We start from the raw sequence: 18758 nt of genomic DNA, 5'->3' as shown, positions 1-18758 counted from the left end.
TCTTTTTTTTTTTTGGGATGGGTCCTCAACCCAGGAAGATGTTTCCCAATGTATACTATAACAGGAGCAGACCAGAAATCAAATTGAATCAATTGCTAATGTTCCATATTACTGATGATAAACATTCAATATGAATATTCCCTCATAATTTTGCAAGTGCAGCAAAACTATTCTAATGAACATTGGAATGCATTACATTATGTTTATTAGCATTTAGCATTTTTGCTATTTGAAAACTACATTATAGGATCCTTGTATAATACCAAATTATTTCCTTATCTTCCTAAATCTATCTCTATCCTTTGTCTACTCTTTGATTTCCCTCAACAGCCTTCTAACTGGGATCCCTGCATCCAGCCATTTTATACAATTCCTGGAGCAGTACAGAAGGTGGAAGACCTGGAGGATGGGTGGGGAACCATAGCCATTGCCATGGGCATTGTGCTACATGACTCCAAGAGGGACCTGTGTGGCCACCACTAGCATACATAGAGCACATTTATGCAAATTAGAGAGAGGTGCTGCCTCTCGACAGATAGATTGGAAAAAGACACCTCTCTGGATTAACAGATCAGTAAAGCACTCTTTCTTGTGGGACGTATTAGGAATGAGAACCCTCTGTGGGCTTACATAGCTCTGTGGGCTCATGGCATAGCAAACACAATACAGACTTAATTCCAGGCCTTACTGCCTGCTCTTACCCACCAGGTACCTTTGTGCAATGCAAATTGTGCAATCATATGCAGCAGTACTGTGAGCAGCACTTCTGTCATTTTTTTCTTCTGTCTTGGCTTTCTCTCCTGGAACCCTATAAGGCTACTTGATTCAGAGTTCTTTGGGCCAGTGGGACACAACTGTGTCTTGCAAGGTTTCTCTCTTCCTAGATTGGACCCTTATTCTTTTTCTTTTATATGTTTACTAAATGCCTGCTATGAGCAAGCCACTGCTCCTAATCCATTCTCGCTCACTGTAAAACACGTGGGTTTATTCATCTTTCTAAAGTTCAGGTATGAATGTTTCATCACTTGCCTGCTTCAAAATCTTTGTCCTCCCCAAGCATCGAGCACAGAGCTTGAATCCTGGCCACATGTCAGAAGTTGTGGATTGTGGTCCTTATTCTAACACTAACTTGTTTCTTGAGATCCTAGACAAAATCTAAAAACTCTTCTTAATCCTCTTCTAAGAACTTTTGACTCCAAAGTTTCTGTGATCCTGGGCTCTGGGTACCAGTGTAGGTCTAGTCATGGAGGCAGAAAATAGAATACTTTACCTCATCAGATTGAGAAGTGGTTCCCTAGAAAATCCAATTTTCATCTATAACCTCTGACTCTTAATCATATGAAAAGATGCTTATCTCAGGCATAATAAGACATACACAAACTAAAGGTAAACTGAAGCACTGATTCTCAGCTATCATATTGAAAAAGGTCAGTATGTTTGATAATATACTGTGCTCTAACAGTAATGGGGAAATGTAAGTTCGTATATTATTTGTAGGAGTATAATTTTTATCTTTTTATATATTTTTTGAGACAAAGTCTCACTCTGTCACCTAGGCTGGAGTGCAGTGGCACAATCTCGGCTCACTGCAACCTCTGCTTTCCAGGTTCAAGCGACTCTCCTGCCTCAGACTCCCAAGTAGCTGGGATTACAAGAACCTGTCACCATGTCTGGCTAGTTTTTGTATTTTTAGTAGAGACGGGGTTTCATTTTGTTTGCCAGGCTGATCTTGAGCTCCTGACCTCAAGTGATCCACCCGCCTTGGCCTCCCAAAGTGCTGGGATTACAGGAGTGAGCCACCGTGCCTGGCCATAAGTATAATTTTTATAGAGGTAATTTGTCAACATCTATCAATATAAAGAAATAATTTTTGTAGCAGTAACTTGTCAATAGCTATCAAAAGAAGGGAATCTGTATACAGTTTTTTACCCAGCAATTCAACTCTTAGGATGTTTTTCTTTAAAAACATATATCTATACTATTTAATTTCCTGAGTCCATGTACACTCCCATTTTCCTAGAAGAATATCTCATATATTTTCCTCTCTTCTCAAATCCTTAACATAGTTTCCCACAGCCTCACTCTGAGATGATGATCTTGTTTCTTCTTTCACTGAGAAAATACAAGTAATCTACTGGGGGAACCCACCCCCAATATTTCAACATAGGTTCTTTCTATTTTCCATAAGTGTCGGTCGGCTGAGAAATAAAGAGAGACAGTATAAAGAGGGGAATTTTACAGCTGGGCCGCCGGGGGTGACATCACATATTGGTAGGACTGTGATGCCCACCTAAGTCTCAGACCAGCAAATTTTTATTAAGGGTTTCAAAAGGGGAGGGGGTGTAAGAACAGGAAGTAGGTACAAAGATCACATGCTTCAAAGGGCAAAAAGCAGAACTACTAATAAGGGTCTAACAAAGATCACAGGGCAAAGAGCAAAAGCAGAACACTGATGAGGGTCTATGTTCAGCGGTGCACGTATTGTCTTGATAAACATCTTAAACAAAAGAAAAGAGGGTTTGAGAGCAGAGAACTGGTCTGACCACAAATTTACCAGGGCAACGTTTTTCTCCACCCTAGTAAGCCTGAGGATACTGCAGGGCGTATCTCAGTCCTTGTCTCAACTGCACAAGACAGACATTCCCAGAGCGGCTGTTTATAGACCACCCCCCAGGAATGCATTCCTTTCCCAGGGTATTAGTAGTAATATTCCTTGCTAGAAAGGAATTTAACAATATCTTCCCTACTTGCACACCCATTTATAGGCTCTCTGTGAGAAGAAAAATATGGCTCTTTTTGCCCGACCCCACAGGCAGTCAGACCTTATGGTTGTCTTCCCTTGTTCCCTAAAAATCACTATTATTCTGTTCTTTTTCAAGGTGCACTGATTTCATATTGTTCAAACACACATGTTGTACAATCAATTTGTACAATTAACACAATTATCACAGTGGTCCTGAGGTGATGTATATCCTCAGCTTATGAAGATAACAGGATTAAGAGATTAAAGTAAAGACAGGCATAAGAAATTATAAAAGTATTATTTGGGAACTGATAAATGTCCATGAAATCTTCACAATTTATGTTCCTCCACTGCAGCTCCAGCTGGTCCCTCCATTCAGGGTCCCTGACTTCCCACAACAGTAATCAAAAGGGAACTTCCATAAACTCCCATCACTCCATTTGACTTGCATCTGTACATATTCTCTGCCTTCCCTCCTGTTGTTATAGATGAACTGTACATGTTTAGGCCAACCCCTCCACCTATGCACAACATTTTGTCCACCAACACCAACTCAAGGATATCCCTCCTATTATTCTTTTCCTTTCATGAATCATTATGTTTTTACCTCTCTACTAGTTCATTGCCTTTAGCATAAAAGCATGCTGTCATTTCTCCCATCTTCCTCCCTCAGCTCTCTCCAGCTATTGCTCCATTCCCAGTAAATTTCTTGTCCCTTTACAGTAAAGCTCCTCAAAACAGCTGCTAAAACTCACGGTTTCCAGGTCCTTTCCTCTTCTTTTCTCTTGAATACATTCCAACCAGGCTTGTATTCTCACAACTCCACCAAAACTTTCCTTACCAATATTTCCAATTACCTCCACATTGCCATTTCATAGTTAATTCTCAGTCCTAATCTTACCTGAACCACATTTTTTCTAACATTATTTTTTGAGATGGAGTCTTGCTCTGTTGCCCAGGCTGGAGTGCAGTGGCGCAATCTTGGCTCACTGCAACCTCCGCCTCCCAGGTTCAAGCGATTCTCCTGCCTCAGACTCCTGAGTAGCTGGGATTACAGGTGCCCGCCACCACACCCAGCTAATTTTTTGTATTTTTAATAGAGACGGGGTTTCACCATGTTAGCCAGGCTGGTTTCAAACTCCTGACCTCAAGTGATCCGACTGCCTCAGCCTCCCAAAGTGCTAGGATTACAGGTGTAAGCCATCACACCCAGCCTTTTCTAACATTTTTAATGACAATTTTTAAATATACAGAAAAATTAAAAGAATTGTACACCAACACACCCATCACCTAGATCCTGAAATTAAACATTTTAGTATATTTGCTTTGTATAGCCCATGTTATTTTTATCATGCCATTCTCTCTTTCTGTTTGATGTCATGCACCTCAGGGTTTTTTTCAGCTCTAGTAGGCTAAGCTAGCTCATCCTTTACCAATGAAGACACAGAATGAGAGGGAAGGCGAAGGGTGGGGCTAATGACAGCCAACCCAAATTAACAGATTTAAGGAATGAATAATATATTTATGTCACCTCTTGCACTTTAATTTATGCCAACTATAACTTTTTTATTGTTTTATTCCAGGTACAATGAAAAATGGAAATATTATCTCAGAAATTACAACTGAGAGGGATGAAGATATAGCATATGCTATACCTAAAAGATACATCAAATGGGATATTGGGAATATGGATTGATGAAATTTAATTTACGATTGTCCTATAATGCCTTTTCATTACAGTACCACACAAATTGAGGCAATAAATGTATATTTGATCAAAAAAGTATGGCCACTAGTCTTTTAACCAAATAGATTGCAAATGTCATTAGAATTCAGATTCTACGAGGCAGGAAAGAAGTGTTTTGACTAGAGACAAGGGCAGATGGAATAAGAGAGCCAGGCATTCAGCAGGAATTTAATTTGTATTGGCTTAGACAAGGCTGTGCAATCTAGTTTCCTTTCTATATTTATTTAAAGTGATATATCTTCTTTCAGTATATCTGATTTTCTAATAACAGTAGGACTAACAAATGTTACTGATAGACAAAGTTAAAATAAAATCATCATGGGGACTTCATTTTTAGCAGTGATTGCACATAGACAACCCCTTCCTTAAGTAATTTTAATTGTATATATAGCCAGCCACCGCATTTCCCTGAAACATGGAATGATTGTTTTTTAGCAACATGTAGGTACAGTCATGTATCATATAATGACATTTCAGTCAATGGCAGACTACATATAGAACAGTGATTCCATAAGATTATAATAACATATTTTTACAGTACCTTTTTCTTTTTCTTTCTTTCTTTCTTTCTTTTTTTTTTTTTTTTTTTTTTTTTTGAGACGGAGCCTCACTTTGTTGTCCAGGCTGGAGTGCAGTGGCGCCATCTCAGTTCACTGCAAACTCTGCCTCCTGGATTCAAGTGATTCTCCTGCCTCAGCCTCCCGAGTAGCTGGGATTACAGGCACCCGCCACCATGCCTGGCTAATTTTTGTATTTTTAGTAGAAATGGGGTTTGACTAGGTTGGCCAGTCTGGTCTCCAACCCCTGGCCTCAAGTGATCTGCCCACCTCGGCCTCCCAAAGTACTGGGATTACAGGCATGAGCCACATCACCCAGCCTACAGTACCTTTTTTATGTTTAGATACACAAATATGTATCATCATGTTACAACTGCCTCCAGTATTCAGTACAGTCACACACTATACAGGTGTGTAGCCTAGGAACAATAGGCTACACCATATAGCCTAGGTGTGTAGTAGGCTATACCACCTAAGTTTGTATAAGTACATTATGATGTTAACATAACAATGAAATCACTTCATGCATTTCTCACAAGCGTATCCCCGTCGAATGACTGTATATACTAAACAGCATACATTATCCATTAAGTAACCAACTACACCTCAACTAAGGTCTCATTTATTGTCAAATAATGCTGATAATGATGATAACAATCACTAAATTATTATAGTAAAATAAGTGTTTCAGATCAGTGTTTTTCAAAATGTGGGGATTTACTCCTGAGTTGCACCATGATATCAATTTTTCAAAAATAAATCAGAACTTAATATAACTGAGAATAGAAAACATTTTGGTGCATCGCATGTAATATATGCTTTGTAAAACTTTTCAATTACACACACACCAATACAAATATTTGGTTGTGATGCCAAATGTATTTGGTCAAAAATTTGAAAGCCACTGTTTAAGTTGCTGGCCATCACCCCAACATCCCACCTGAAATACAGTGCCATAAAAGAAACATACTCCAGTTGAAGTCTTAGCAGTACAGAGCAGAGAAGGACAACTACCTCTCTTTTGCCCTAGACTCCTATCCTCATCAGCTCAGCCTGTGACAATATCAGGTTTTTGTTGTTGTTGTTTTTTTTTTTTTTTTATTTTTTATTTTTATTTTTTTTTTTACATTTTTTTTTTATTATACTTTAAGTTTTAGGGTACATGTGCACATTGTGCAGGTTAGTTACATATGTATACATGTGCCATTCTGGTGCACTGCACCCACTAACTTGTCATCTAGCATTAGGTATATCTCCCAATGCTATCCCTCCCCCCTTCCCCAACCCCACAACATTCCCCAGAGTGTGATATTCCCCTTCCTGTGTCCATGTGATCTCATTGTTCAATTCCCACCTATGAGTGAGAATATGCAGTGTTTGGTTTTTTGTTCTTGCGATAGTTTACTGAGAATGATGGTTTCCAATTTCATCCATGTCCCTACAAAGGACATGAACTCATCATTTTTTATGGCTGCATAGTATTCCATGGTGTATATGTGCCACATTTTCTTAATCCAGTCTATTATTGTTGGACATTTGGGTTGGTTCCAAGTCTTTGCTATTGTGAATAATGCCGCAATAAACATACGTGTGCATGTGTCTTTATAGCAGCATGATTTATAGTTGTTGTTGTTGTTGTTGCATATAGATCACGCTGTTTGCACATATCAAGCTGGTGGTGAAGCTCAATTTGTTTCAAAAGGTACTATCACGTTGAAATTATATGAGACAGAGTGAGCCACAAAGTATCATCATATTATTAGCAGAAAAGGTAGACTGTGAACAAGACCCACATAAGTTTCTTATACTTCTTATTCATATATATAACATCATGACCAGTTTGAAGAAGTACAAACTTATTTTTTTGTTATTATACCTTAAGTTCTAAGGTACATGTGCACAACGTGCAAGTTTGTTACATATGTATACATGTGCCATGTTGGTGTGCTGCACCCATTAACTCGTCATTTACATTAGGTATTTCTCATAATGCTATCCCTCCCTCCTCCCCCGACCCCCAACAGGCCCTGGTGTGTGATGTTCCCCACCCTGTGTCCAAGTGTTCTCACTGTTCAATTCTCACCTATGAATGAGAACATGCAGTGTTTGGTTTTCTGTCCTTGCGATAGTTAGCTCAGAGTGATGGTTTCCAGCTTTATTCATGTCCCTACGAAGGACATGAACTCATCCTTTTTTATGGCTGCATAGTATTCCATGGTGTATATGTGCCACATTTTCTTAATGCAATGTATCATTGGTGGACATCTCTATTGGTTCCAAGTCTTTGCTATTGTGAATAGTGCCACAATAAATATACGTGTGCATGTGTCTTTATAGCAGAATGATTTATAATCCTTTGGGTATATACCCAGTAATGGGATGGCTGGGTCAAATGGTATTTCTAGTTCTAGATCCTTGAGGAATCGCCACACTGTCTTGCACATTGGTTGAAGTAGTTTACAGTCCCACCAACAGCGTAAAAGTGTTCCTATTTCTCCACATCCTCTCCAGCACCTGTTGTTTCCTGACTTTTTAATGATCGCCATTCTAACTGGTGTGAGATGGTATCTCATTGTGGTTTTGATTTGCGTTTCTCTGATGGCCAGTGATGATGAGCATTTTTTCATGTGTCTGTTGGCTGCATCAATGTCTGAAGAAGTACAAACTTATTTGTTCTACTAAAATTAAGTTAAAAAAAGGAGTATAGGCTGGGCGTGGTGGCTCACACCTGTAATCCCAGCATTTTGGGAGGCCGAGGTGGACAGATCACCTGAGGTCAGGAGTTTGAGACCAGCCTGGCCAACATGGTGAAACCCTGTCTCTACTAAAAGTACAAAAAAAGGAGCCAGGTGTGGTGGTGCATGTCTGTAATCTCAGCTACTTGAGAAGCTGAGGCAGGAGAATCACTGGAACCCAGGAGGTGGAGGTTGCAGTGAGCTGAGATCACGCCATTGCATTCCAGCTTGGGTGACAGAGGGAGACTCCGTCTCAAAAAGGGGGAAAAAAAAAAGAGAGAGAGAGAGAGTATATTGCCATGTAAGCGTATTTTCAGGTAGCCATTTTAGGATTACTTTGTCATAAGCAAATGTAGGCAAAATAAGATGGAAAACAAAAATCAAAGGAATCTTGCTGCTGAGAAGAGATAACTAGAATGTTTGTCTCTGGATTACCTAGCTTGGTTATTTAGATATCTGGGTTAACTAAATCTACATTGATCCAATTTAGTCAAAGCTGCAATTATTTGTGTATCTCATTAGTACATATAAATATCAACACAAGCATAAAGTTTCCAAAGTAATTATCTAAAAATAAATAGACTATCCCTCTGAAGATTCACTGCTCAATTAAAGAGTTGAGTTAAGGTAATCTCTCATGGTTTTCATATTTGGCTTACCCAATTTCTTGAGCATCTTTAATAATGTTTAGTACAAGCCAAATTCTTCCCAAGCAACCAATATGCTTCTGAAGTGCCCTCTCTCTTCTCATCTCTGGCTCTTTGAATACAAATAAGCTAAGTCAAAAAATTACTTTTCATTACATAAGTCGAAGAGAATTAAGAAAGTCAGTAGGTTAGGAAAAAGTAAAATTTTCTATTATACATTTTCACATCAAAGAGAAACAGCTGTTGGATGATCCACTCTTTGGTATTATCAGAGACATGCCTTTCTTACTTATCAACACAGAAATTTGATGACGGATCACCTGAGGTTGGGAGTTTGAGACCAGCCTGGACAAACATGGTGAAACCCCATCTCTACTAAAAATACAAAAATTTGCCAGGTGTGGTGGCAGGCACCTGTAATCCCAGCTACTTGGGAGGCTGAGGCAGGAGAATCGCTTGAAGCAAGGAGGCAGAGGTTATGGTGAGCTGAGACTGGGCCACTGCACTCCAGCCTGGGCGACAGAGTATAACTTTGTCTCAAAAAAAAAAAAAAAAAAAAAAGAAAGAAAGAAATCTGAGACCTGACTATTATGGTTTAAAGGTCCATTTCTGCCTTTCTCTCCCTCTAACCACAACTCACAAGAGACTCATGCAAATGGTTTTATAGCTTTCCAATAAAATAGTCACACAATTAAGACATGATAGTTCTCGGTTACAGTTTATTCTTATATTCATATATGTTAATATGTCTAGTTGTCTGGAACAGTTTGAGAAAAGATCTCAATTAGCTGTATCGAAATGTTAAAATACTATTATTAGTAGTGGGAGAAGTTAGCTAGGAGGACGAAACTGTGCCCACAGAAATTAAAAAGCTACTAGAAATGTTCTTTTTCTCAGGTAGGAAATCTACCAGTTCAATTTGTCAGATCCCCGGTTACAAGAAAGCTAAATGGGACTTAATGCAGTTAGAGGTAGAGGTAATAAAGATTAACATCAAGGCCACAGCCACAGAAATGAAGCAGTTTTCATCAGGTTATGCTCAGAGACAGCTTATTTGGTTGCTTGCTTCATTTTGCAGGGAAATTCCGAGCATCTAAAGCAGAGTTCGCTGAACAAACTGTTTTCTTAGACAAAGCATTTCCGATAGACATACACATTGATGTGGTGCTCTTCCTGCTGTTAGAACACAGATGGTACCTCTTCCACCCATGCCAACTGCCTCAATCTGATATAAAAAACATGATTCAAGCCCACTTAAGTGTATCCTTGAACAAACATTAGAGAATATTAGGGAAAACATTCATCCCCAGTGAAATATCCCTATATTGGAGACATGCCTGTGATTAAAAAATATTCTGCATGTAATAGTAATAAGAGTACAACAAGTATGATCATATAAACCTGCTTCTGAAAGTTCTAATATTTCAGGATACTTGTTTCAGAAAATCTAAAGCGAAAACATTTCAATAGCAAAGTGCACTTTTAAGACACATTAATTAGGGCATGCATAGGTTATATCTTTGACAATCGAACACATACACAGAAAATCATTCAAAGGCATGGATAAAAGGCCCAAGAGACAAAGAGATAATAGACGTTTACTGAAGTAGATGGCCCTTGTCATACTCCATAGGAAATAAAAAATTTATATTGTTTCTAGCATAAGTTAAGAACTTATTTATACACTTAATAAATTTTTAGGAAAGTGGAAAATCGAATTTATTTATTTTTAATTTTTATTTTTTGTAGAGATGAGGTATTGCTGCCCAGGCTGGTCTCGAACTCTTGGCCTAAAGCAATTCTCTTGCCTCAGCCTCCCAAAATGCAGGGATTATAGGCATGAGCCACCATGCGCAGCCCCAATTTTAAAATTCAATTTTTATTTTTCTAACTTTCATTTGCTTTTCAGAGGTACATGTGCAGAATTGTTATAAAGGTAAATTGCATGTCACAGGGGTTTGGGCTACAGATTATTTCATCACCCAGGTAATACATATAGTACCTGATAGGTACTATAATTATTATACTTATTATACTTAGAGCCTCACTCTCTTCTCACCCTCCACCCTCAAGTAGGCTCTGGTAAGTGCCTACTGTTCCCTTCTTTGTGTCCATGTGCATTCAACTTTTAGCTCCCACTTATAAGTGACAATGTGTGGTATTTGATTTTCTGTTCTTGCATTAGTTTGCTTAGGATAATGGCCTCCAGCTTCATCCATGTTGCTGAAAAGGACATGATTTTGTTCTCTTTTATGACTGCATAGTATTTCATGGTGTATATGCACCACATTTTCTTTATCCAGTCTACTGTTGATGTGCATTTAGGTTGATTCCATGTCTTTGCTATGGTGAATATTGCTGCAATGAACATACACATTCATGTGTCCTTATGGTAGAACAATTTGTATTCCTTTGGGTATATAGGATTTTATATTCCTTTGGGTATATAGGATTGTTGGGTCGAATGGTAGTTGTGTTTTATGTTCCTTGAGAAATCGCCAAACTGCTTTCCACAATGGCTGAATTAATTTACATTCCCATCAGCAATGTATAAGCTCCCTTTTTTCCACACCCTCACCAGCATCTGTTAGTTTTTGACTTTTCAGTCATAGCCACTCTGACTGGTGTGAGATGGTATCTCATTCTCGTTTTGTTTCACATTTCTCTAGTGACTAGGGATGTTGAGCGTAAAATTCTATTTTCAACATCCTTTTTAGACAATTGGCACATCTTATTCCCTCAAAATTCCACTGTTAATATTTTTATATTTCCCTACTTTTATCTCGCCTTTTTGTACTTGTTTTTACTCCTCAACAATTATTAGCTCAATCATATTTTGTATAAATGCTGGTAATAAAATAAAAAAGGAAGATCAGTATGGAAAAGAAGAGATTAAGTGAAAATGAGAAGTTGGAAAAGCTATTAAAGAAAAGAAAATAAAGAATACTTGTGGTAGCCATGAAATCTCCTCTTTTTTTCTGTGCCTCTCAGCATTCAAACTACGGAGAATATATTTCACTCACACAGCTGCTGGGCTGGGCTCTGAAATCTATCACTGTATTTGCACTGAAGCCACACTTTTCATTAGCTGCTCCTAGACAGTAACTGAATGAGGCAGGGATGTTACCAGCAATGAATCCATATGGATCTGCAGCAACCTCAATTCTTGCCTCCTCAGAAGAAATAATTCGACCAAGGGGCATAAGGCAGAGACAAGTTTTACAGCAGGAGTGAAAGTTTAATAAAAAGCTTTGGAGTAGCAGTGAAAGGAAGTACACTTGAAAGAGGGCCAAGCAGGTGACTTGAGAGATCAAGTGCATGGCTTGACCTTTGACTTGGGGTTTTATTCATTGGGATTCTTCCAGGGTCTGCATATCTTCTCCCCTGATTCTTCCCTTGGAATGGGCTGTCCGCATGCACAGTGGCCTGCCAGCACTTGGGAGGGGCCGCATGAGCAGTGTGTTTACTGGAGGTGTACACATGCCCACTTGAGGCATTCTTCCCTTACCAGTTGAATGTTCTTAGAAGAACGTCTTATGCCAGATAAACTTTGCCATTTTGCCTCTTAGTGCACATGCTTGAGCCCAACTGCCCAAATCCTGAGATCTTATTGGGAAGCTGCTGATCACCAGCTTCAGGCGTTTTCTATCTATTGGGAGACCGCCTTGCCCTGGTGCCAGCTGCGACCAATAATTATTTTAGAGAGTCAGCTTAACAACTGCCTGACCATCACCTGATGTTCACCTGACATTCCTGGTATAGGGAAGCCCTCTCCTGCCCTGCTCATGTCTGACTAGCTACCTACTGTGACAGGGGTAGTAATGCAAGTCATTCCTGGGAGAGGCAGGACTCCTCTGACACCTGGCTTTGGTTCAAGGATCCTTTGCACTGAGTCTCAGATTCTTCCACTCAACTTTCTTCTCTTGCTCCTTCACAACGGTCAACCTGCATCATGATCTTTCAGCTCTGCCCACTTCTCTGGCAACCTTCACATTTTCCTTTATAGATATTTTCCCTAATAACCCTCTTGCATGTCTAATCCCATTTTGGCATCTGCTTCTTGGGTACCTGAAATAGCACAAACGGTACCAAGAGTGGCACGAGGGTGGAAAAAAGGCAGTAAAATGGGGATGTTAGACTGGCTCGCTCACTGCCCATGAGGGAAGAGGACACCATCCTGCATAGTAGATGGAACACGGGCACAAGGTGGTGGCTCAATTGCTACAGGTTTCCCCAGTGCTGACCTGGAAAATGTCCTAGTGGAGGGAAATGCTGTTGCAGGTGTGATGATTTAGGCATTTGCAAGATATGGGTATAATAATGCCTAAAAAAACAGAAGAGTTGGCTGGTTACTGATAAGCTATACATATGCGCTAAAGAGAGATAATGGGAGATTGTGGGCCTCTAACAAGCAGTTAATGGCTAAGTGTGATAACAACAAGGCCTTGGTAGTAGCTTACAAAGAGGCTCTTATCTCTTGCAGTGAAGAGCAAACAAAACTAAAGGCCTAATTGTTTGAGTTGCTGAATCAGAGATATTTGAGTGATCAGCCAAGGCAAAATCAGCTATGTGAATGCTAGTACCCTGGGCAAGGAAGCCTGGTCCACTGAACTACGCAACGAGAAGATCTAAATAAAATCCCAGAAGATGTTGACTCTGCAGTCCTCTCCATCACCACCACCACCCCCAACCACACACACACTTGAACACTCTGGGATTGCAGAGCTAGCCCCGCCTTCCTTAATAAGTGCCAGTGCTTTGGTTGTGCTTAGAAGGTGCTACAGAGGCTTCTCCCTTGCAAGAAAACAGACGTCCCACTAAAGAACTGCCTTCACCTTCTCTCCTAACTGCCAGACCAATAACAAAGGTTAAATCCAAGCATCACCCAGATAAGGATGTGCTGGATCTGATAAGCAAACAACCTGGCTAGACACTAAACTGCAAAGATTAGCCTGTGTGTATCTTCAGGATCCAGGGGATCTATATGAGTATGCCTGGGATTGGATATTGAGACTGTTCTGGGGAGCTAGAGTGTAAAATTGTATAATCAAGAGTTCATTGACCAGGGAGCACTTTCTTACCATGACATTGAACACCAACAAGAACCTCATGAGTGCAGTCATATATGTTACTGGGAGTATCTTAGAAGCCTGGAAAAAGCCATGGCCAATACTCGCCAATAAGGAAATACTTGAGTTGTCCTAACAGATGGCAGAGGTAGAAATAAAGGAACTGTGGGAGGGAGCAGGAATGTGAGAATGATAGAGTGAGGAGCTCAGCAAATCCCTTCCTCAAAGGCAATGATGACACTCAAAAAATTTTCAAAAACAGCTATTTCAGGACTCTGTCTATTGACCAGAGGCATCCCACAGACTGAAAAGCATTTACATAAGAAAAAGTACTGAACTTTGGTAAGAACAGTGGGGGTCTCTGGTGTTGACCTCTCAACCACCCAGCTCCCATCACAGTAATTCTACCAGAGCAAGGCAAGCTGTGAAACCAGGAGCTCTACTGCCAGAGGGTACTGACTTGATTTGGAGTAGAGAAAAAGCTCCAAACCCAGGGGCATTGTCAAAAATAATGGCTGTCAGTGTCAGAGAAGGCCAATGTCGCAGCTGCTTGAGGCTGCAATACTGCTTGAGGTCATCAACAAAACAGCCCGAAATTTAACAGGAAAATAAGAGCCACAGTGGGCCTTGACAAGCTACCAGATATCTCTGGTGATTTGGAAGGCTCTGCAAATGTGTAAGGCTGCTTCTACTTAGAAGAGACAGGAGAAGATCTCAGAGATCTACTAGTAGGCCTGATTGAATCTAAGATCTTGCACATATGCAGAGAAGACAGGAGAAGACCCAGCAGAAAGTAAAACTTGGGGCCGACTTATAAACTGTCCGAATTTTGAAAGCAATCGCCATATATCAATTTGCAAGGGTGGAAGCCTTACTGGCTCAAGTTGTTTAAGCAAATCTCTGAATAATAACTGGCTGTCCACTATGCTTATTGATCCAGTCACAGTTCCTAGGGAGCCAAACTTAAAAATACTGTAAAACAAGAATTTAAACAATCAATAAAGACACTACAGAGAAGATAATCTCTTTAAAAATTAGTTCAGGCAAGTTACTAAACAAACTGAAAAGACAAGAAAAAGCAACAACAACATACTCCAAGGAGAGTAGGATGAGAATCTGTATTTCCCACAATATTATATCTAAATTGTCTAGTTTTCATCAAAATCTTACAGAACATAGAAAGGAAACAGAGAAGAGTGTCCCCATAAACAGGAAGAAAAGCAGTCTGTAGAAAATGTGTCAAATGGGCCATGAAGTTGAACAAAACTTCAAGGCCATGGTTATAAATATTTTTATAAAAAATTAAAGGAAACACTTCTTAAAAATTGACGAAAATATGATTATAATAACTCATCCAATTAAAAATATCAATAGATATACATTTTCAAAAGAACCAAGTTGCAAAGTACGATAACTGAAGTAAATAATTTACTAGACGTGTTCAATGGCAGATTTGAGATGGCAGAAGAAAGAATCTGCAAATCTAAAAGTAGATCAGTAGAGATTATCCAGTCTGAAGAACAGAAATAAGAATGAAGAAAAAAGAACACAGCCTTAGAGACCTGAGAGTCACTATCAAGCCACCAAAGTAGGTAGAAAGAGAGTCTCAGGAGAAGAGAAATTAGAAGAAAAATATATAAAGAAATAATGGCTGAAAATCCCATATTTGCTGAAAAACATTAATCTGTATATGCAAAAATCTGAACGATCTCTAAATGGGATAAACACAGAGATCCACACCTAGATACTTCATAACGAAAATGTTGAAAGCATTTTTTAAAAAACCTAATCATGGAAGAGAACTGTAATCAGATTACCAGTTGAATTTGCATCAAAAGCAATGGCAGACAGAAGGCAATGGGAGATATACTCAAATACCAGACAGAAAGAAAGAAAAAAAAATCTCTGCCAAACAATAAGCATATATCCGGGAAAACTATCTTTCAAATATGGAGAAATAAAGATATTCCTAAAAGCACAAAGACTGAGAGAATTCATCACTAGCACATCTGACCAATGAGAAATACTAAGTAAGTCTCTCAAGCTGAAAGGAAGTAATGCCAGATGGTGAGTCGAATTCACATGAAAAAACAATTCTTCAGTAAAGGTAATGATGTAGGTAATTATAAAGACTGTATAAATATACCTTTCACTTTCTCTTACCTTATTTATGATACAATTGCATACAATAATAATCATCAAGTTATATGTCTGGGCTTATAACATATAAAGATGTAAGATATATGAAAATAATACCAAAAATGTGTAGTGAGGGAGTAGAACAATATTAAAGAAAATTTCTATATTTTACTGGAACTAAGTTAGTATTAATTGAATTAGGTTGTGATAAGTTAAGATGCATACTCTAATGCCCAGAGAAACGATTAAGAAAATAATTATATATATATTTTTTAATCAACAAATGAATTGAAATGTTATACTAGAAAATATCTATCACAAAACAAAGTAGTAAAGGAGGAACAGAGAAATAAGACAAACATTTGACATAGAAAACAAGTAACAAAATGGCAGACGCAAGTTCAATCGTATGAATAATTACATTAAATGTTAAAGGACTAAACATAAATCAAAAGGCAAACTCTCAGATTGAATTTAAAAAACACAATCCAACTCTGGGCTGTTCATAAGAAACACTTTTTTTTTTTTTTTTTTTTAAAGACAGAGTCACTCTGTTGCCCAGGCTGGAGTGTAAACGGCACAATCTCAGCTCACCGCAACCTCCGCCTCCCGGGTTCAAACGATTCTCCTGCCTCAGCCTCCCGAGTAGCTGAGATTACAGGCACCTGCCACCACACCTGGCTAATTTTTGTAGTTTTAGTAGAAATGAGGTTTCACCATGTTGGCCAGGCTGGTCTCTAACTCCTGACCTCAGGTGATCTGCCCACCTCCGCCTCCTAAAGTGCTGGGATTACAGGTGTGAGCCACTGCACCAGGCCAAGAAACACACTTTTGATTGTAGTAAATTTAATACAAAAATTACTAGAGACAAAGGAATGTTTTGTGATAATAAAATGTCAATTCATCGGGAAGCTGTAACAATGAAAAATACACGCTTAATAACACAATTCCAAAATACTTGAAAAAAAAGCTGACAGAATTGAAGGGAAAAACAGACAATTCAACAGTAATAGTCAGAGACTTTAATATCCTCTTCTCAATAATTGCTGCACAGAAAATCAGCCAGGATATAGAAGACTAGAACAAAACTATTGACAAGCTAAACCTGGCATCTATAGAACCCCCTAGGCACCAACAGCAGAACACACATTTCAAGTGCACATGGTGCATCCTCCAGGACAGGTCATGCAGGAAATCGCAATAAATTTAAAAGGACTGAAATTATACAAAGTATGTTCTCGAATCAAAATGGAATTAAATGAGAAATCAACAACAGAAGGAAATTTGGGAAATTGCCAAATATGTGGAACATGAATAATGCACTTACAAATAACTCATGGGTCAAATGTCAAATAACAAATCACAAGGGAACATTGGGTATATTTTGAATTGGACAAGAACAAAAACACAACATAGCAAATGTATGGGATGTAGTAAAGTAGTGCTTAGAGGGTAATCTATAGCTCAGAGCATCTGTATTAGAAAAGGAAACATCTCAAGCTATCAACCTAACTTCATCTTAAGAAACTAGGAAAAGAGCAAACTAAACACAAAGAATGCAGTACGAAGAAAATAATAAAGATAAAAGTGGAGATCAGTAAACTAGAAAGAGAAAAATAAATACAATAAATGAAATCAAAATTGGTTCTTTGAAATGATTGAATAATAAATGACAACCTTTAGCAAAACCAGCCTAGTCAAAAAGAACACATGGATTACCAGTCAGGAATGAAAGAGGAGACATCATCACTTAGCTTCCAAAAATTAAAAGGGTAGGTCGGGCTCAGTGGCTCTCACCTCTAATCCCAGCACTTTGGGAGGCCAACGCCGGAGGATTACTTGAGCCCAGGAGTTCGAGATCAGCCTGGGCAACATGGCGAAACCCTGTCTCTGCAACAAAATACAAAAATTAGTTGGGTGTGATGATACATGCTTGTGGTCCTAGCTACTTGGGCAGCTGAGGTAGGAGGATCCCTTGAGCCAAGGAGGCAGAGGTTGCAATGAGCACAGATCTTACCACTGCACTCCAGCCTGGGTGACAGAGACTCTGTCTCAAGAAATAAATAATTTTTTAAAAAATTAAAAGGATTGGCTGGGCACAGTGGCTCATGCCTGTAATCCCAGCACTTTGGGAGGCCAAGGTGGGTGAATCAGCTGAAGTTGGGAGTTTGAGACCAGCCTGGCCAACATAGTGAAACCTCGTCTCTACTAGAAATACAAAAATTAGCCGGTGTGGTAGTGGGAGCCAGTAATCCCTGCTACTCGGGAGGCTGAGGCAGGATAATCACTTGAATTCGGGAGGTGGAGATTGCAGTGAGCAGAGATCACACTACTGCACTCCAGCCTGGGCAGCAGAGCAAAACTCCATCCCCCCCAAAAAAAATAAAAAATAAAAAAAGAAGGGATTATGAGGGAATACTATGAACAACTGTGTCCAAACAAATTAGAAAACAAAAAGGAAAAATTGGTAGGGGCAGTGGCTCATGCCTGTAATCCCAGCATTTTGGGTGGCTGAGGCAGGAGGATCACTTGAGCCCAGTGGTAAGACACCAGCCTCGGCAACATGGCAAAAACCTGTCTCTACAAAAAATATAAAAACTATCCAGGCATGTTGGTGTATGTCGGTAGCCCCAGCTACTTGGGAGGCTGAGGTTGGAGGATTGCTCAAGCCTGGGAGGCTGAGGTTGCAGTGAGCCAAGATTGTGCCACTGCACCCTGGCCTGGGTGATGGAGTGAGACCCTGTCTCAAAAATTAAAAAGGGAAAAATTCCTAGAAAAATTCGAACTACTGGAATTGACTAAAATAAAAATAGAAAATCTGAATTGACCTATAGCCAGTAATGAGATTGAATTAGTAATTTTAAAACCTCCCACAAAGAGAAGTCCAGGTCCGAATGACTCCACTTGGGAACTGTGCCAAACATCTGAAGAGGAATTAGCATTAATTACACACAAACTCTTCCAAAAAATGGAGGAAGAGGGAATATTTCCTAACACATTCTATGAGGCTAGTATTACTCTGATACCAAAACCAAAAGCATTATAAGAAAATAGTACTGCAGACCAATATAATTTATGAATATAGACACAAAATTCTCAATAAAATACTCCAGTGAGTAGC

This window comes from Gorilla gorilla, chromosome X (genome assembly GCF_029281585.2).
Source record: "Gorilla gorilla gorilla isolate KB3781 chromosome X, NHGRI_mGorGor1-v2.1_pri, whole genome shotgun sequence".
Classification (NCBI taxonomy): Eukaryota; Metazoa; Chordata; class Mammalia; order Primates; family Hominidae; genus Gorilla; species Gorilla gorilla.
This window is presented reverse-complemented; position numbering follows the sequence as displayed.